The 13,753-nt window shown below is 36.8% G+C and overlaps 1 protein-coding gene across 4 annotated transcripts in view; it reads left to right on the top strand.

Annotated features, from left to right (window-relative positions):
• The window catches only part of TUBGCP5 (tubulin gamma complex component 5), a 106,263-nt gene that overhangs the window by 19,809 nt on the left and 72,701 nt on the right, over positions 1–13,753 (top strand). The gene's annotated exons all lie outside the window — the stretch shown is intronic.

Raw genomic sequence — 13,753 nt, 5'->3', positions numbered from 1 at the left:
TAACCAGACCCTATTCAGTGTACTTGAACCTTGCTAAATGGACAAAGTATTTAAAGCTGATTTAGCATCCTAATGATTTTCTGGCTTATTTTTTCTTTCCTTTTCTTTTTAATTTTTGTGTCAGACCTTTAGGGCAGAGTGTGGTCATTACTAGTACATGCAGGAACTTTTAATTTGATTTATATCATCTGTTCTACTATTTCTGATTCTCACTCCCCATTCCCTTTCTCTGCCAGCCCAGTTCTAGGCACCAGTTGTAATGTATTTGAGACCTGTGTTCTCACACAGGTCAAGTTCTTATAAAATACATTCTATTGGTTGGTGTATTCTGTTTTAAAGTTATGTACTGGTATTATTCCATGTGCAGACTTTGTTCTATTCCTCTTTCATTCATCTCTGTTTTAAATCTGTCTCTGTCAACTCTGTGTACATCTCTTCTGTTACCTCTAACTGCTGTATAGGTTTCTGCGGTTTGCAGTACCACATTTAAATTACCACTTTCCGGTGGACAGTCCCTGAGCTGCTTTTGCCCCCTCTACCTAGTGCCATGCCCATTATGGACCTGGCCCACAGTCTCCTCTCTACTTGATAAGATCCACCCCTCTGATTTGGGTTGCTTTTGTTTTAATTTGCATTTGTCTGGCTGTTCAGGATAAGTGCTTGTGACTGCTCAGGTCCTTTAGTCTTGCCCCTTCTGTGAAGTACCCATTGATAACCTCTGCCTGTTTTCTTTTGGGTTTCATGATTTCCTTCCCAACCCTATCCTTCAGAGTTCCTTGTATGTCTAGATATTAATTCCTAGGTTTTAGACATTGCAGTTATCATCGAGTCACCTTACTATTAACATTTTTCATGAGATATTTCAAACAGAATCAGTGATTTTTTTCCACTATTTTGTTGTACTCAGACCTGTAAATTTTTTCATGATATGGTTAGCATTTGGGTCTTGATATTTTTCTCTACAAAAACATTCCCTTGTATTTTCCTTCTGTTTGCTTTTTTATAGCTTATGTTTAGGTCTTTAGTGACCACCAGGTCCACTTTATACATGAACTGAGGTTAAAGGGTCTAACTTACCTTTCTCCAATGTCATGAGCCGGTTTTCCCCGAAGCATCTAGTAAATAACCCATTCTATCCACATTGTTCTGTGATTCTACCATTATTATATATCAAGTTTTCATATATACGTATATTTATTTCTGAACATTGTGTTCTCTCCCTTCAGTGTGAGTTGCTGAGGAACAATGTTTTTGTTTATATGGCTTTATAATATATCTCAACACACAGAAGGCAAGTTTCCCCATCACCTCCTTTATACCTTTTCAGAATTGGCTTAGCAGCATTATCAACAATAGCCAAACTATGGAGAGAGCCCAAATGTCCAATAAAGAAGATGTGGTAAGCAAGAGACGTAAGATGGTGGAGGAGTAGGAGATCCTAGTTTCCGTCAGGGGATCTTGGTCCCTTAAAATCAGCTAGATGGTTATCAAATCATTCTGAAAACCTGCAAAATAAACCAGAGATCTGAGAAAAGAATTGCTACAATTCTACAAATAGAAAAGTGATCGCTTTTTCCAAGATAGGAGGTGTGGAGACATGAATCTGAGGCAATATATCCCAAGATAAACCACGGGGGCAGAGAGCCTCCATAAGCGGGGAACTGGAAGTCTTATAAGTAGCGGAGCATAAAATTGGAACTTTTAGAAGTTTGCCTGAAAGGCGCTCAGATGAAGCAGGGTAGAATCCCAGGTGAGACAGCACGGTCTCAGGATCCCCAGGGTCACAAAAAGAACAGGGGTGCCTGAGTGTGGCAGAGTTCCCAGGCATTAGAGCAAGGAAGTGGCTTACAAACAGTGAGTCCAGGCACTGGCTTTCTGCTCGGTGTTGGCATAAACCGCAAACTGCTGTGCAGTTGTGCGACCGTTCTCTGATCAGGGGCCCCAGCAAGAGGCAGAACCCCAGGGAGACCCTCCTCCCTCCCCCTACCAGGAGGAGTGGTATGAGTGCATGCCACAAGAGTCCATAAGTTTGAAAACTCGAATCAGGGTCATGTGCCTGAGATAAAAATATTGGTCACAGGCTGGGTGAACACAGAGTTCACACGGAAGCCAAGGAGACAAGAGTGATTGACCACTTTTCTTTGATGGCTCACTGAAGAGTGGGAGGCACGAACTTTCAGCTCTGGGTCTAGAGATTGGGGCAATACCATTTTCATCCCCCACATCATTGCAGAATGCCTTTAAGGAGCAAAACAGCACTACATAATGCAATCCGGACCTGTATACACTGAGCCCGGCCCCCTGGTAAGGGCGGTGCAATTCCACCCAGACAAAGACACCAGGGCATCTGCAACAGGCCCCTCTCCCAGAAGACCAGCAGGAATTTCTGGTGAATACCAAGTTTACCGATACTACACTTATGGTTTATATATGTATTTTTCATTTTTGGCTTCCTTTCATTGTATTCAACTAAATTTTTGTGTGTATGTATATGTAAGTTTTTCTTACCTATTTTGGGATCTAGTTTCTTCTAACAAACAGACCAGAATACATCCAGGATCTAGTTTAGTATTCTGTTCAACTTCTTGTCTGATTTTATTCCCATTTTTTTCCCTTTTCTTTTCTTTTTGGTTTCTATTCTCTTCTGATTAGTGTATATTTTGCTGGCATCATTCCTTAGCCCTTTTCTTTTCTTGTGTCTTTTTTAATTTTCATTTTTACACTTATGGTTTGTAAGTATTTTTTTCATTTTTGGCTTCCTTTCATTGTATTCAACTACATTTTTGTATATATATAAGTTTTTCTTTCCCATTTTGGGATCTAGTTTCTTCTAACAAACAGACCAAAATACACCCAGGATCTAGTTTAATATTCTGTTCAACTTCTTGTCTGATTTTATTCCCATTTTTTTCCTTTTCTTTTCTTTTTGGTTTCTGTTCTCTACTGATTTGTATACTGTGTATTTTTCTGGTATCATTGTTGCTGTTTTTGTATTTTCCGTCTCTTTATTCTTCTCTGGACATAATGACAAAATGGAAGAACTCATTCCAAAAAAGAGGACAAGAGGCAGTTACTCACTCCAGTTATTTAATCAATATGGATATAAGTAAGATGTCAGAACTAGAATTCAAAACAACGAATATAAAAATACCACCTGGGTTTGAAAGCATAGAAGACAGTAGAGAATCCCTTACTGGAGAAATGAAAGAACTAAAATCTAATAAGGTCGAAATTAAAAAGGCTATTACTGAGATGCAATAAAAAAATGGAGGCTCTACCTGCTAGGATAAACGAAGCAGAAGAGGGAGTCAGTGATATAGAAGACAAAATGATGGAGAATAAGGAAGCTGAGAAAGAGATAACTACTAGATCACGAGGGGAGGATTCAAGAGATCAGCAATACCATAAAGCAAAACAATATTAGAATAATTGGGATCCCAGAGGAAGAGGAGGTGGGGAGGCAGAAGGTTTATTTGAAAAATTATAGCTGAGAAATTCCCTAATCTGGGGAAGGAAATAGGCGTTCAAGTCCAGGAAGCACAGAGAACCACCTTCAAAATCAATGACCTCGACATAATAGTGAAGTTTACAAATTTCAGAAATAAAGAGAAAATCCTGAAAGCAACTCGGGACAAGAGGTTCTTAATCTACAAGGGTAGAAACATAAGGCTGGCAGCAGACCTGGCCACAGAGACCTGACAGACCAGAAAGGACTGGCATGATATATTCAGCATGCTATGCAAAAAATATGCAGCCAAGAATACTTGATCCAGCAAAGCTGTCATTCAGAATAGAAGGAGAGAGAAAAAGCTTCCAGAACAAACAGAAACAAAAAGAATTTGTGATCACTAAACCAGCCCTGCAGGAAATACTTAAAGGGATCCTATAAGCATAAAGAGAGCCCAAAAGTAACAAAGACCAGAAAAGAACAAAGACACTATACAGAAACATTGACATTACAGGTAATACAATGGCACTAAATTCATATTTTTCAGCAATTACTCTGAATGTAAATGGACTAAATGCTCCAGTCAAAAGACTCAGGGTAATAGAGTGGATTAAAAAAAAAAGACCCATCAATATGCTGTCTACAAGAGACTCATTTTAGACCCAATGACACCTCCAGATTGAAAGTGAGGGGGTGGAAAACCATTTACCATGCTAATGGAAATCAAAGGAAAGCTGGAGTAGCAATCCTTATATCAGACAAATTAGATTTTAAACCAAAGACTGTAATAAGAGATGAAGAGGGACAGTGTATAATAATTAAAGGGTCTATCCAATAAGAAGATCTAACAGTTGTAAATGTTTATGCCCCTAACATGGGAGCAGCCAATTATATAAACCAATTAATAACAAAACTAAAGAAACTCATTGAAAATAGTACAGTAATAGGGGACTTTAACACTCCGCTCACAGCAAAGGACAGATCATCTAAGCAGAGGTCAACAAGGAAACAAGGGCTTTGAATGACACACTGGACCAGATGGACTTCACAGATCTATTCAGAGCATTTCATCCTAAAGCAACAGAATACACATTCTTCTTGAGTGCATATAGGACTTTCTCCTATAACAGGATCACAAATTAGGTCTCAGCTGGTACCAAAATATTGGAATTATTCCCTGTATATTTTCAAGCCACTATGCTTTAAAACTTGAATCACAAGGGAAAATTTGGAAGGAACACAAATACATGGAGGTTAAAGAGCATCCTACTAAGGAATGAATGGGTCAACCAGGAAATTAAAGAATTTAAAAATTCATGGAAGCAAATGAAAATGAAAACACGACAGTTCAGAACCTTTGGGATGCAGCAAAGATGGTCCTAAGAGGGAAGTATATAACAATGCAAACATTTCTCAAGAAATAAGAGAAGTCTCAAATACAGAACCTAATGTTATACCTAAAGTAACTGGAGAAAATGCAGCAAATAAAGCCTTAATCCAGCAGGAGAAGTAATAAAGATTAGAACAGAAATCAATAATATAGAAAAAAAAAACCAAATAATAGATCAACAAAACTAGGAGCTGGTTCTTTGAAGGAATTAATATGATCGATAAGTCCCTAGCCAGACTTATCAAAAAGAAAAAGGACCCAAATAAATCATAAATGAAAAAGGAGAGATCAAAACCAACACTGAAAAAAACAAACTGAAAAAAAGAAATAATTATAAGAGAATATTATGAGCAACTATATGGCTACAATTTAGGCAATCTGGAAGAAATGGATGCATTCCTAGAAACATATAAACTACCAAAACTGAAACAGGAAGAAATAGAAAACCTGGACAGACGCATAACCAGCAAAGAACTTGAAGCAGTAATCAAAAATCTCCCAACAAGCAAGAGTCCAGGTCCAGGGGGCCTCCCAACAATATTCTACCAATCATTTAAAGAAAGATTAATACCTATTCTAATGGAGCAGTTTGAAAAAATAGAAATGGAAGGAAAACTTCCACACTCACTCTATGAGGCCAGCATTACCTTTTCTTTTTTAAGATTTTATTTATTTGAGAGAGAGTGTGTGAGAGAGAGCACGCATGAGCAGGGTGAGGAGCAGAGGGAGAGGGAGAAGCAGACTCCCCACTGAGCAGGGAGCCCGATGCGGGGCTCAATCTCGGGATCATGACATGAGCCAAAGGCAGACGCTTAACCAACTGAGCCACCCAGGTGCCCCAGCATTACCTTGATCCCAAAACCAAAGACCCCACCAAAAAGAATTACAGACCAAATCTCTGATGAAGATGGATGGAAAAATTCTCACCAAGATACTAGCTAGTAGGATCCAACAATACATTAAAAGAATTATTCACCAGGACCAAGTGGAATTTATTCCTGGGCTGCAAGAGTGGTTCAACATCCGCAAATCAAGCAGTGTGGTACATCACGTTAATAAAAGAAAGGACAAGAACCATATGATCCTCTCAATTGATGCAGAAAAAGCATTTGACAAAATACAGCATCTGTTCTTGATAAAAACTCTGTTCAGTGTAGGGATAGAGGGAACACACCTCAATATCATAAAAGCCATCTACAGAAAGCCCACAGTGGATATCATCCTGAAGGGGGAAAAACAGAACTTTTCCCCTAAGGTCTGGAACACGACAGGGATGTCCACTCTCACCACTGTTGTTCAACATAGTACTAGAAGTCCTAGCCTCAGCAGTCAGACAACAAAAAGAAATAAAAGGCATCCAAATCAGCAAAAAAGATGTCAAAGTCTCACACTTCACAGATGACATGACACTCTATGTTTAAAACCCAAAAGACTCCACCTAAAAATTGCTAGCTCTCGTACAGGATTTCAGCCATGTGGCAGGATATAAAATCAATACACAGAAATCAGTTGCATTTCTATACACCAACAATGAAGCAGCAGAAAAAGAAATCAAGGAATCTATCCCATTTACAATTGCACCAAAAACCATAAAATACATAAGAATAAACCTGACCAAAGAGGTAAAGTATCTGTACTCTGAAAACCATAGAACACTTATGAAAGAAATTGAGGAAGACACAAAGAAATGGAATTCTTTCCATGCTCATGGATTGGAAGAACAAACATTGTTGAAATGTCTATGCTACCCAGAGCAATCTACACATTCAATGCAATCCCTATAGAAATACCATCAAGGGGCACCTGGGTGGCTCAATTGTTAAGCATCTGCCTTTGGCTCGGGTCATGGTCATCAACATTTTTCACAGAACTGGAACAGACAACCCTAAAATTTGTATGGACCCAGAAAAGACCCCGGATAGCCAGAGGAAAGTTGGAAAAGAAAACCAAAGCTGGTGGCATCACAATTCCAGACCTCAAGCTATATTACAAAGATGTAATCATCAAGACAGTATAGTACTGGCACCAAAACAGACACATAGATCAGTGGAACAGAATAGAGAACCCAGAAATGGACCCTCAACTCTATGGTCAACTAATCTTCCACAAGTCAGGAAAGAATATCCAGTGGAAAACGGACAGTCTCTTCAACAAATGGTACTGGGAAAACTGGAGAGCCATGTGTAGAAGAATGAAACTGGACCACTGTCTTACACCATACACAAAAATAAACTCAAAATGGATGAAAGACCTAAATGTGAGACAGGAATCCATCAGAATCCTAGAGGAGAACACAGGCAGCTCTTGACCTTGGCCACAGGAATGTTTTGCTAGACACGTCTTCAAGGGCAAGAGAAACAACAACAACAAAAAAAGGAACTATTGGTAGTTCATCAAGAGAAAAAAGCTTTGCACAGCAAAGGAAATAGTCGACCAAACCAAAGACAGCCTACAAAATGGAAGTAGATATTTGCAAATGTTTTATCAGATAACAGGCTGGTATCCAATATCTATAAAAAACTTCTCAAACTCATCACCCAAAAAACAAATAATCCAGTCAAGAAATGGGAAGAAGACATGAACAGACATTCTCCGAGGAAGACCTACAAATGGCCAACAGACACATGAAAAAATGCTCCACATCACTTGGCATCAGGGAAATACAAATCAAAACCACAATGAGATACCATCTCACATAGTCAGAATGGCTAAAATGAACAAGTCAGGAAACAGCAAATGTTGACGAGGATGCAGAGAAAGGGGAACCCTCTTCCACTGCCTGTGGGAATGCGAGCTGATATAGCCACTCTGGAAAACAGTATGGAGGTTTCTCAAAAAGTTAAAAATAGAGCTACCCTAGGACCCAGCAATTGCGCTACTGAGTATTTACCCAAAGGATACAAATGTAGTGATCTGAAGGGGCACCTGCACCCCAGTGTTCTGGCAGCAATGTACACAATAGCCAGATGGAAAGAGCCCAGGTGTCCATCGACAAATGAATGGGTAAAGAAGATGTGGTATATACACACACACACACAATGGAATACTATTCAGCTATCAAAAAAATGAAATCTTACCATTTGCAATGATGTGGATGGAACTAGAGGGTGTTATGCTAAGGGAAATAAGGCCATCAGAGAAAGACAGTTACATGATTTCACTCATCTGTGGAATTTAAGATACAAAACAGGATCATAGGGAAAGGGAGGAAAAAATAAAATAAGATGAAATCATAGAGGGAAACAAACCATAAGACATTCTTAACTAGAGGAAGCAAATTCAGGGTTGCTGGAGGCGAAGTGGGTGGAGGAATGTGGTAACTGGGTGATGAGCATTAAGGAGGGCATGCAATGTAATGAACCTGGGTGTTATATGCAATTGATGAATCACTAAATTCTACCTCTGAAACTAATAATGTACTCTATGTTAATTAATTGAATTTTAAAAAGATGTGGCATGCATACACACACACACACACACGTACACACAATGGAATATTATTTAACCATCAAAAATGAAATCTTACCATTTGCAATAACATGGATGGAGCTAGAGTGTATTATGCTAAGTGAAATAAATCAGAGAAAGACAAATACCATATGATCTCATTCATATGTGGAACTTAAAGAAAACAGATGGACATATGGGAAGGGGGAAAAGAAAAAGAAGAGAGGTAAGCAAGCCATTAGAGACTTTTTTTTTTTATGTTCAGTTAGCCAACATATCATTACTTTTTGATGTAGTGTCCAACAATTCATTAGTTGTGTATAACACCTATAAGAGACTCTTAATGACAGAGAACAATGTGAAGTTTGATGGAGGGAGGTGGGTAGGGGATGAGCTAGATGGGTGATGGGTATTAAGGAGGGCACTTCTTATAATGAGCACTGGGTGTTTCTTTTAGGTGATGATTCACTGAATTCTAATCCAGAAACCAATATTGCACTGTATGTTAACTATCAAAGTTTAAATTAAAAGAAAGGAAAAAAAATTTGTATACCATTAAATATGCTGATCTACACCTATATTTAAATAATTTCAACATATTGAAACCAAAAAATTGACTTGCTATTTGTGAACTTTTATTCTTCCATAGACCTTATAGAAGCAGTATAAGTTCTTTTTAAAAATCCAGCTGGAATATATTTAGCTTGGGGAGATTTGACATTTTTACTATGAAAATATCTACATTCTAATTTTTCATTTTAATAGATTTTGAAATTCTTTTTATAAAGATCATAAGTACTTGTTAATTAATTTTGATAATATGTTTATAATTTTTACTGTGAATGATACCTTTTTTGTTTTATTGCTGGTGTACAAGAACACTGTTGTTTTTTGTAAACTGCTCTTATATATTGCTCTTAGCATTCTTGCTAAACTTACATATTAATTATAATAGTTTGTTGATTCCATGGGGCTTTTTTTTCCTCTTTTTTGAGACTGAAGAATTTAGGAAAGCTGAAGTTTTAAAGGTGTATTTAGAATTTTAAAAAATTCTATTTTCCTCACTCCACCCCCCCCCCCCGATTTTAACTGATTATTGGACAGATTAACATGATGCTAATTTTATACTATTTGGGATTGGAAATAAATAAGTTTTTTCATCCTGGGGACAAGTGAAAGTCACATGCTGTTTTTTGAACTGTGATGTTTCATGTATTCATCTATTCATTTAACCAAATTCATTGAGCTCTTGCTGTTCATTAGATGTTGTTGGGCTAAAGATATAAAAACAAAACATTATTTCTATGAAGAACTCACAGTCTAATGTGGGAAACTATATTGTTAACAGATAAATTGTGATTCAGTGTGGTAAGTGCTATAAATAAAGTGTAATGCTTTAGAGAACCTAAAGGATAGAACAACTTTATCTGAGAGAGGCAGGAAAGGTTGACTAGAATCAGAACAACTTAGAAGAATTTATATTTGTGGTCTTGAAAGTAATTATTTGTAAAATTTTATTATGCGTAAGAAGCCATCTGGAGAAACTGTTTAAAAATACTGATTATAGGGCACCTAACTCAGGGAGTCTGACTTTTAGTAGGTTCAGTTATAAGGCATCTGTATGTTAAATTAGCATTCCAGGGGATTCTGAAATGAGTCATAGATCACACTTTGGAAAACATTGAGATAGATGTTTATGAACACGAATCCTAGTTGAGATCCCAGAACTATTAGATCATTTAACTACATGATTTTAGATATATTTGAAAGAGGTGTGGTTCTCAAAAGAGTATTTTGATATGTTTATAGCTCTTTACTATTTTTGGCTGAACTCTGTTCTTAAAACTGATTCACATTTAATGCCTGTATATTAAATTTTGGACTCATTTAAAATTTATTATTTGTAGAAGTATCTTAAAAGTTACTGGTTTTTCAGATGAATATAGGGGAAGGGAACGAAAAATAAAATAAGACAAAATCACAGAGGGAGACAAACCATAATTATGAGACTCTTTAACTATAGGAAACAAACAGGATTGCTGGAGGGGAGGTTGGTGAGGGGATGGTGTAACTGGATGATGGGCATTAAGAAAGGCACTTGATGTAATCATGAGCTTTGGGTGTTTTATGCAACTGATGAATCACTAAATTCTACCTCTGAAACTAAGAGTACACTATATGTTATTTAATTCATTTTAAATTAGAAAAATAAAGTCACTGTTTTTTGGTAATATTTAAATATATTTTGCACCAAAATTCACAGAAAGCCAACAAAATGCAAAGTGATATTTTAAAGAATGAGTTTGGATAGATAATTATTTGCCTCATAGGAGCTGATGAAAATCATTAACAAAAGTTTTTAAACATGTTTACCAACATGTGAAAATGTCAGTAAGCAGATAAATGTAAACAAAAATGTAGTTTTGAATTGCCAAGATTTTTGAAGCACGCAAACCACAAATTAGGTGTTGCCTTGTTCTTCATTTAGTCTTTTTTATTTTCTTTTGATCTTTTTTTTTTAGTTGAAGTATAGTTGACACAATATTATATTGGTTTCAGGTGTACAGCTAGTGACTTGATATTGTATACACTACAAAATGCTCACCACCAGTAAGTGTAGTTACCATCTGTCACCATACAAAGTTATTACAATATATTGACTATATTCTCTATGCTGTAGTCTTCATCCCTGTAACTTATATTATCACTGGAAGTTTGTACCTCTAAATCCCTTCCACCTGTTTTACTTATCCCCCATCCCTCTCCCCTCGGCAACCACCAGTTCTCTATATTTATGAGTCTATTTCTGTTTTTTGTTTGTTTTGTTTTTTAGATTCCACATATAAGTGAAATCATGATATGTCTTTCTCTATTGACTTACTTCATTTAGCATAAGATGGACCTAGAGGTCCATCATTGTTGTCATGAAAGATTTCATTATCTTTTATTGCAGAGTAATAGTTTATTCTCTATATATACCATGTCTTTTTTATCCATTTATCTGTTGACAGTCACTTAGGTTGCTTCCATATCTTGGCTGTTGTAAATAACGCTGCAATAAAAAATAGAGGTGTGTATATTTTTTCAAATCAGTGTTTTCATTTTTGGGGGGGGGCGGTAAATACCCAGAACTGTAATTACTATGTCTTTAATTTTCTGAGGAAATTCCATACTGTTTTCTACACTACAATTTACATTCCTACTACCTGTGCACAGGGGTTCCCTTTTCCATATCCTCATCAAAACCTCTTGTTACTTGTTATTGTTACTTGTTACTTCTTGTCTTTTTGATACTAGGGATTCAGCACAGTTACTTCTTGTCTTTTTGATACTAGCCATTCTGCATAGTAAGATTATATCTCATTGTGGTATTTACATTTGTGTGATTTGATTTACATTTACATTTGATTTACATTTCCTTGATAGTAATGCTCAGCATCTTTTCATGCGTCTGCCATCTGTACTTCTTCTTTGGAGAAATGTCTATTCAGGACCTCTGCCCATTTTTTGATTTCTTAACCCCCATTATTTGGGCATTTTTGGTGTTGGGTTGTATAAGCTCTTTATATATTTTTGGATATTAACCCCTTATTGATTGAATATATCATTTGCACATATCTTCTCCTATTTTGAAGGTTCCCCTTTTATTTTGTTGATGGTTTCCTTCTCTGCAAAAGCTTTTTATTTTGATTTAGTCCCAATAATTTATTTTTTATTTTGTTTCCTTTGCCTTAGGACACATATCTAAAAAAATATTACTAAGGCTGATGTCTAAAAGATTACTGCCTATGTTTTGTTTTTGGTTTTGTTTTTGTTTTGTTTTTAGGAGTTTTGTAGTTTCAAGTCTTCCATTAGATCTTTAGTCCATTTTTGGTTTATCTTTGTGATAGTGGTCCAGTTTCATTATTTTGCATGTAGCTGCCCAGGCTTTCCAACTTCATGTCTTTTCCCCATTGTATATTCTTCCCTCCTTTGTCATGGATTAATTGAGCATATAAGCCTGGATTTATTCCTGGTCTCTCAGTTCTATTCCATTGATCTATGTGTCTGTTTTTGTGTCGGTACTGTACTGTTTTTGATTATTGTTAACTTTGTAGTATAGTTTGAAATCTGAGATTGTGATACCTCCAGTTTTGTTCTTCTTTCTCAAGGTTACTTTGGCTATTGGGGAATTCTGTGGTTCTATACAAACTTTAGGATTGTTCTAGTTCTATGAAAAATACTCTTGGTATTTTGATGGGGATTGCATTGACTCGGTAGACTGCTTTGGGTGGTATGGACATTTTAACAATATTTTTCCAGGGATGCCTGGTGGCTCAGTCAGTTAAGCCTCTGCCTTCGGCTCAGGTCATGATCCCAGGGTCCTGGGATCAAGTCCCACATTGGGCTTCTTGCTCAACAGTGAGCCTGCTTCTCCCTCTGCCTGCCACTCCCCCTGCTTGTGTGCTCTCTCTTTGACAAATAAATAAATAAAATTAAAAAAACAAAAAAACAAAAAACCACAATATTCTTCCAATCCATGAGCAGGGTATATGTTTCTATTTGTTTCATCTTCAGTTTCTTTCATCAGTATTTTACAGTTTTCAGACTACAGGTGTTTCAATTCATTGGTTAGTTTTATTCCTAAGTATATTATTATTTTTGGTGCAATTATAAATGGGATTGTTTTCTTAATTTTTTTCTCTATAAAACACAACAGTTTTCCTTATATTAATTCTGTAACCTGTAATGTTACTGAATTAATTTGTTAGTTCTTTTTTTAATCTTTTTTTAATTTAAATTCAAATAGCCAAGGTATAGACATCATTGGCTTTTGATATACTGTTCAGTCACTCATCAGTATAACACCCAGTGTTCCTCACATCACCTGCCCTCCTTAATGCCCATCACCAAGTTACCACATCCCCCCACCCACCTTCCTTTCTGCAACCCTCAGTTTGTTTCCTGGAGTCAAAAGTCTCAAATGGTTTGTCTCCCTCTCTGATTTCTTCCCAGTCAGTTTCCTCCCCACTCCAGTTGTCCTCTGCATTAGTCCTTATGTTCCCCATATGAGTGAAATTATATGATAATTGTGTTTCTCTGATTAACTTATTTTATTTAGCATACTATCCTCCAGTTCCATACATTTCAATGTAAATGGTAGATAATCATCCTTTTTGATGGCTGAGTAATATTCCATTGTATATATGAACCACATCTTCTTTATTGATTCATCCGTTGAAGAACATCTTGGCTCCTTCCACACTTTGGTTATTGTGGACATTGCTGTTATGAACATTGGGGTGCATGTGCTCCTTCTTTTCACTACATCTGTGTCTTTGGGGTAAATACTTAGTAGTGCAATTTCTGGGTCATAGGGTAGTTCTGTTTTTAACATCCTGAGGAACCTCCATACTGTTTTCCAGAGTGGCTGTACCAGCTTGCATTCCCACCAACAGTGTAAGAGGGTTCCCCTTTCTCCACATCCT

Source organism: Halichoerus grypus, chromosome 8 (assembly GCF_964656455.1).
Source record: "Halichoerus grypus chromosome 8, mHalGry1.hap1.1, whole genome shotgun sequence".
Classification (NCBI taxonomy): Eukaryota; Metazoa; Chordata; class Mammalia; order Carnivora; family Phocidae; genus Halichoerus; species Halichoerus grypus.
This window is presented reverse-complemented; position numbering and strand designations above follow the sequence as displayed.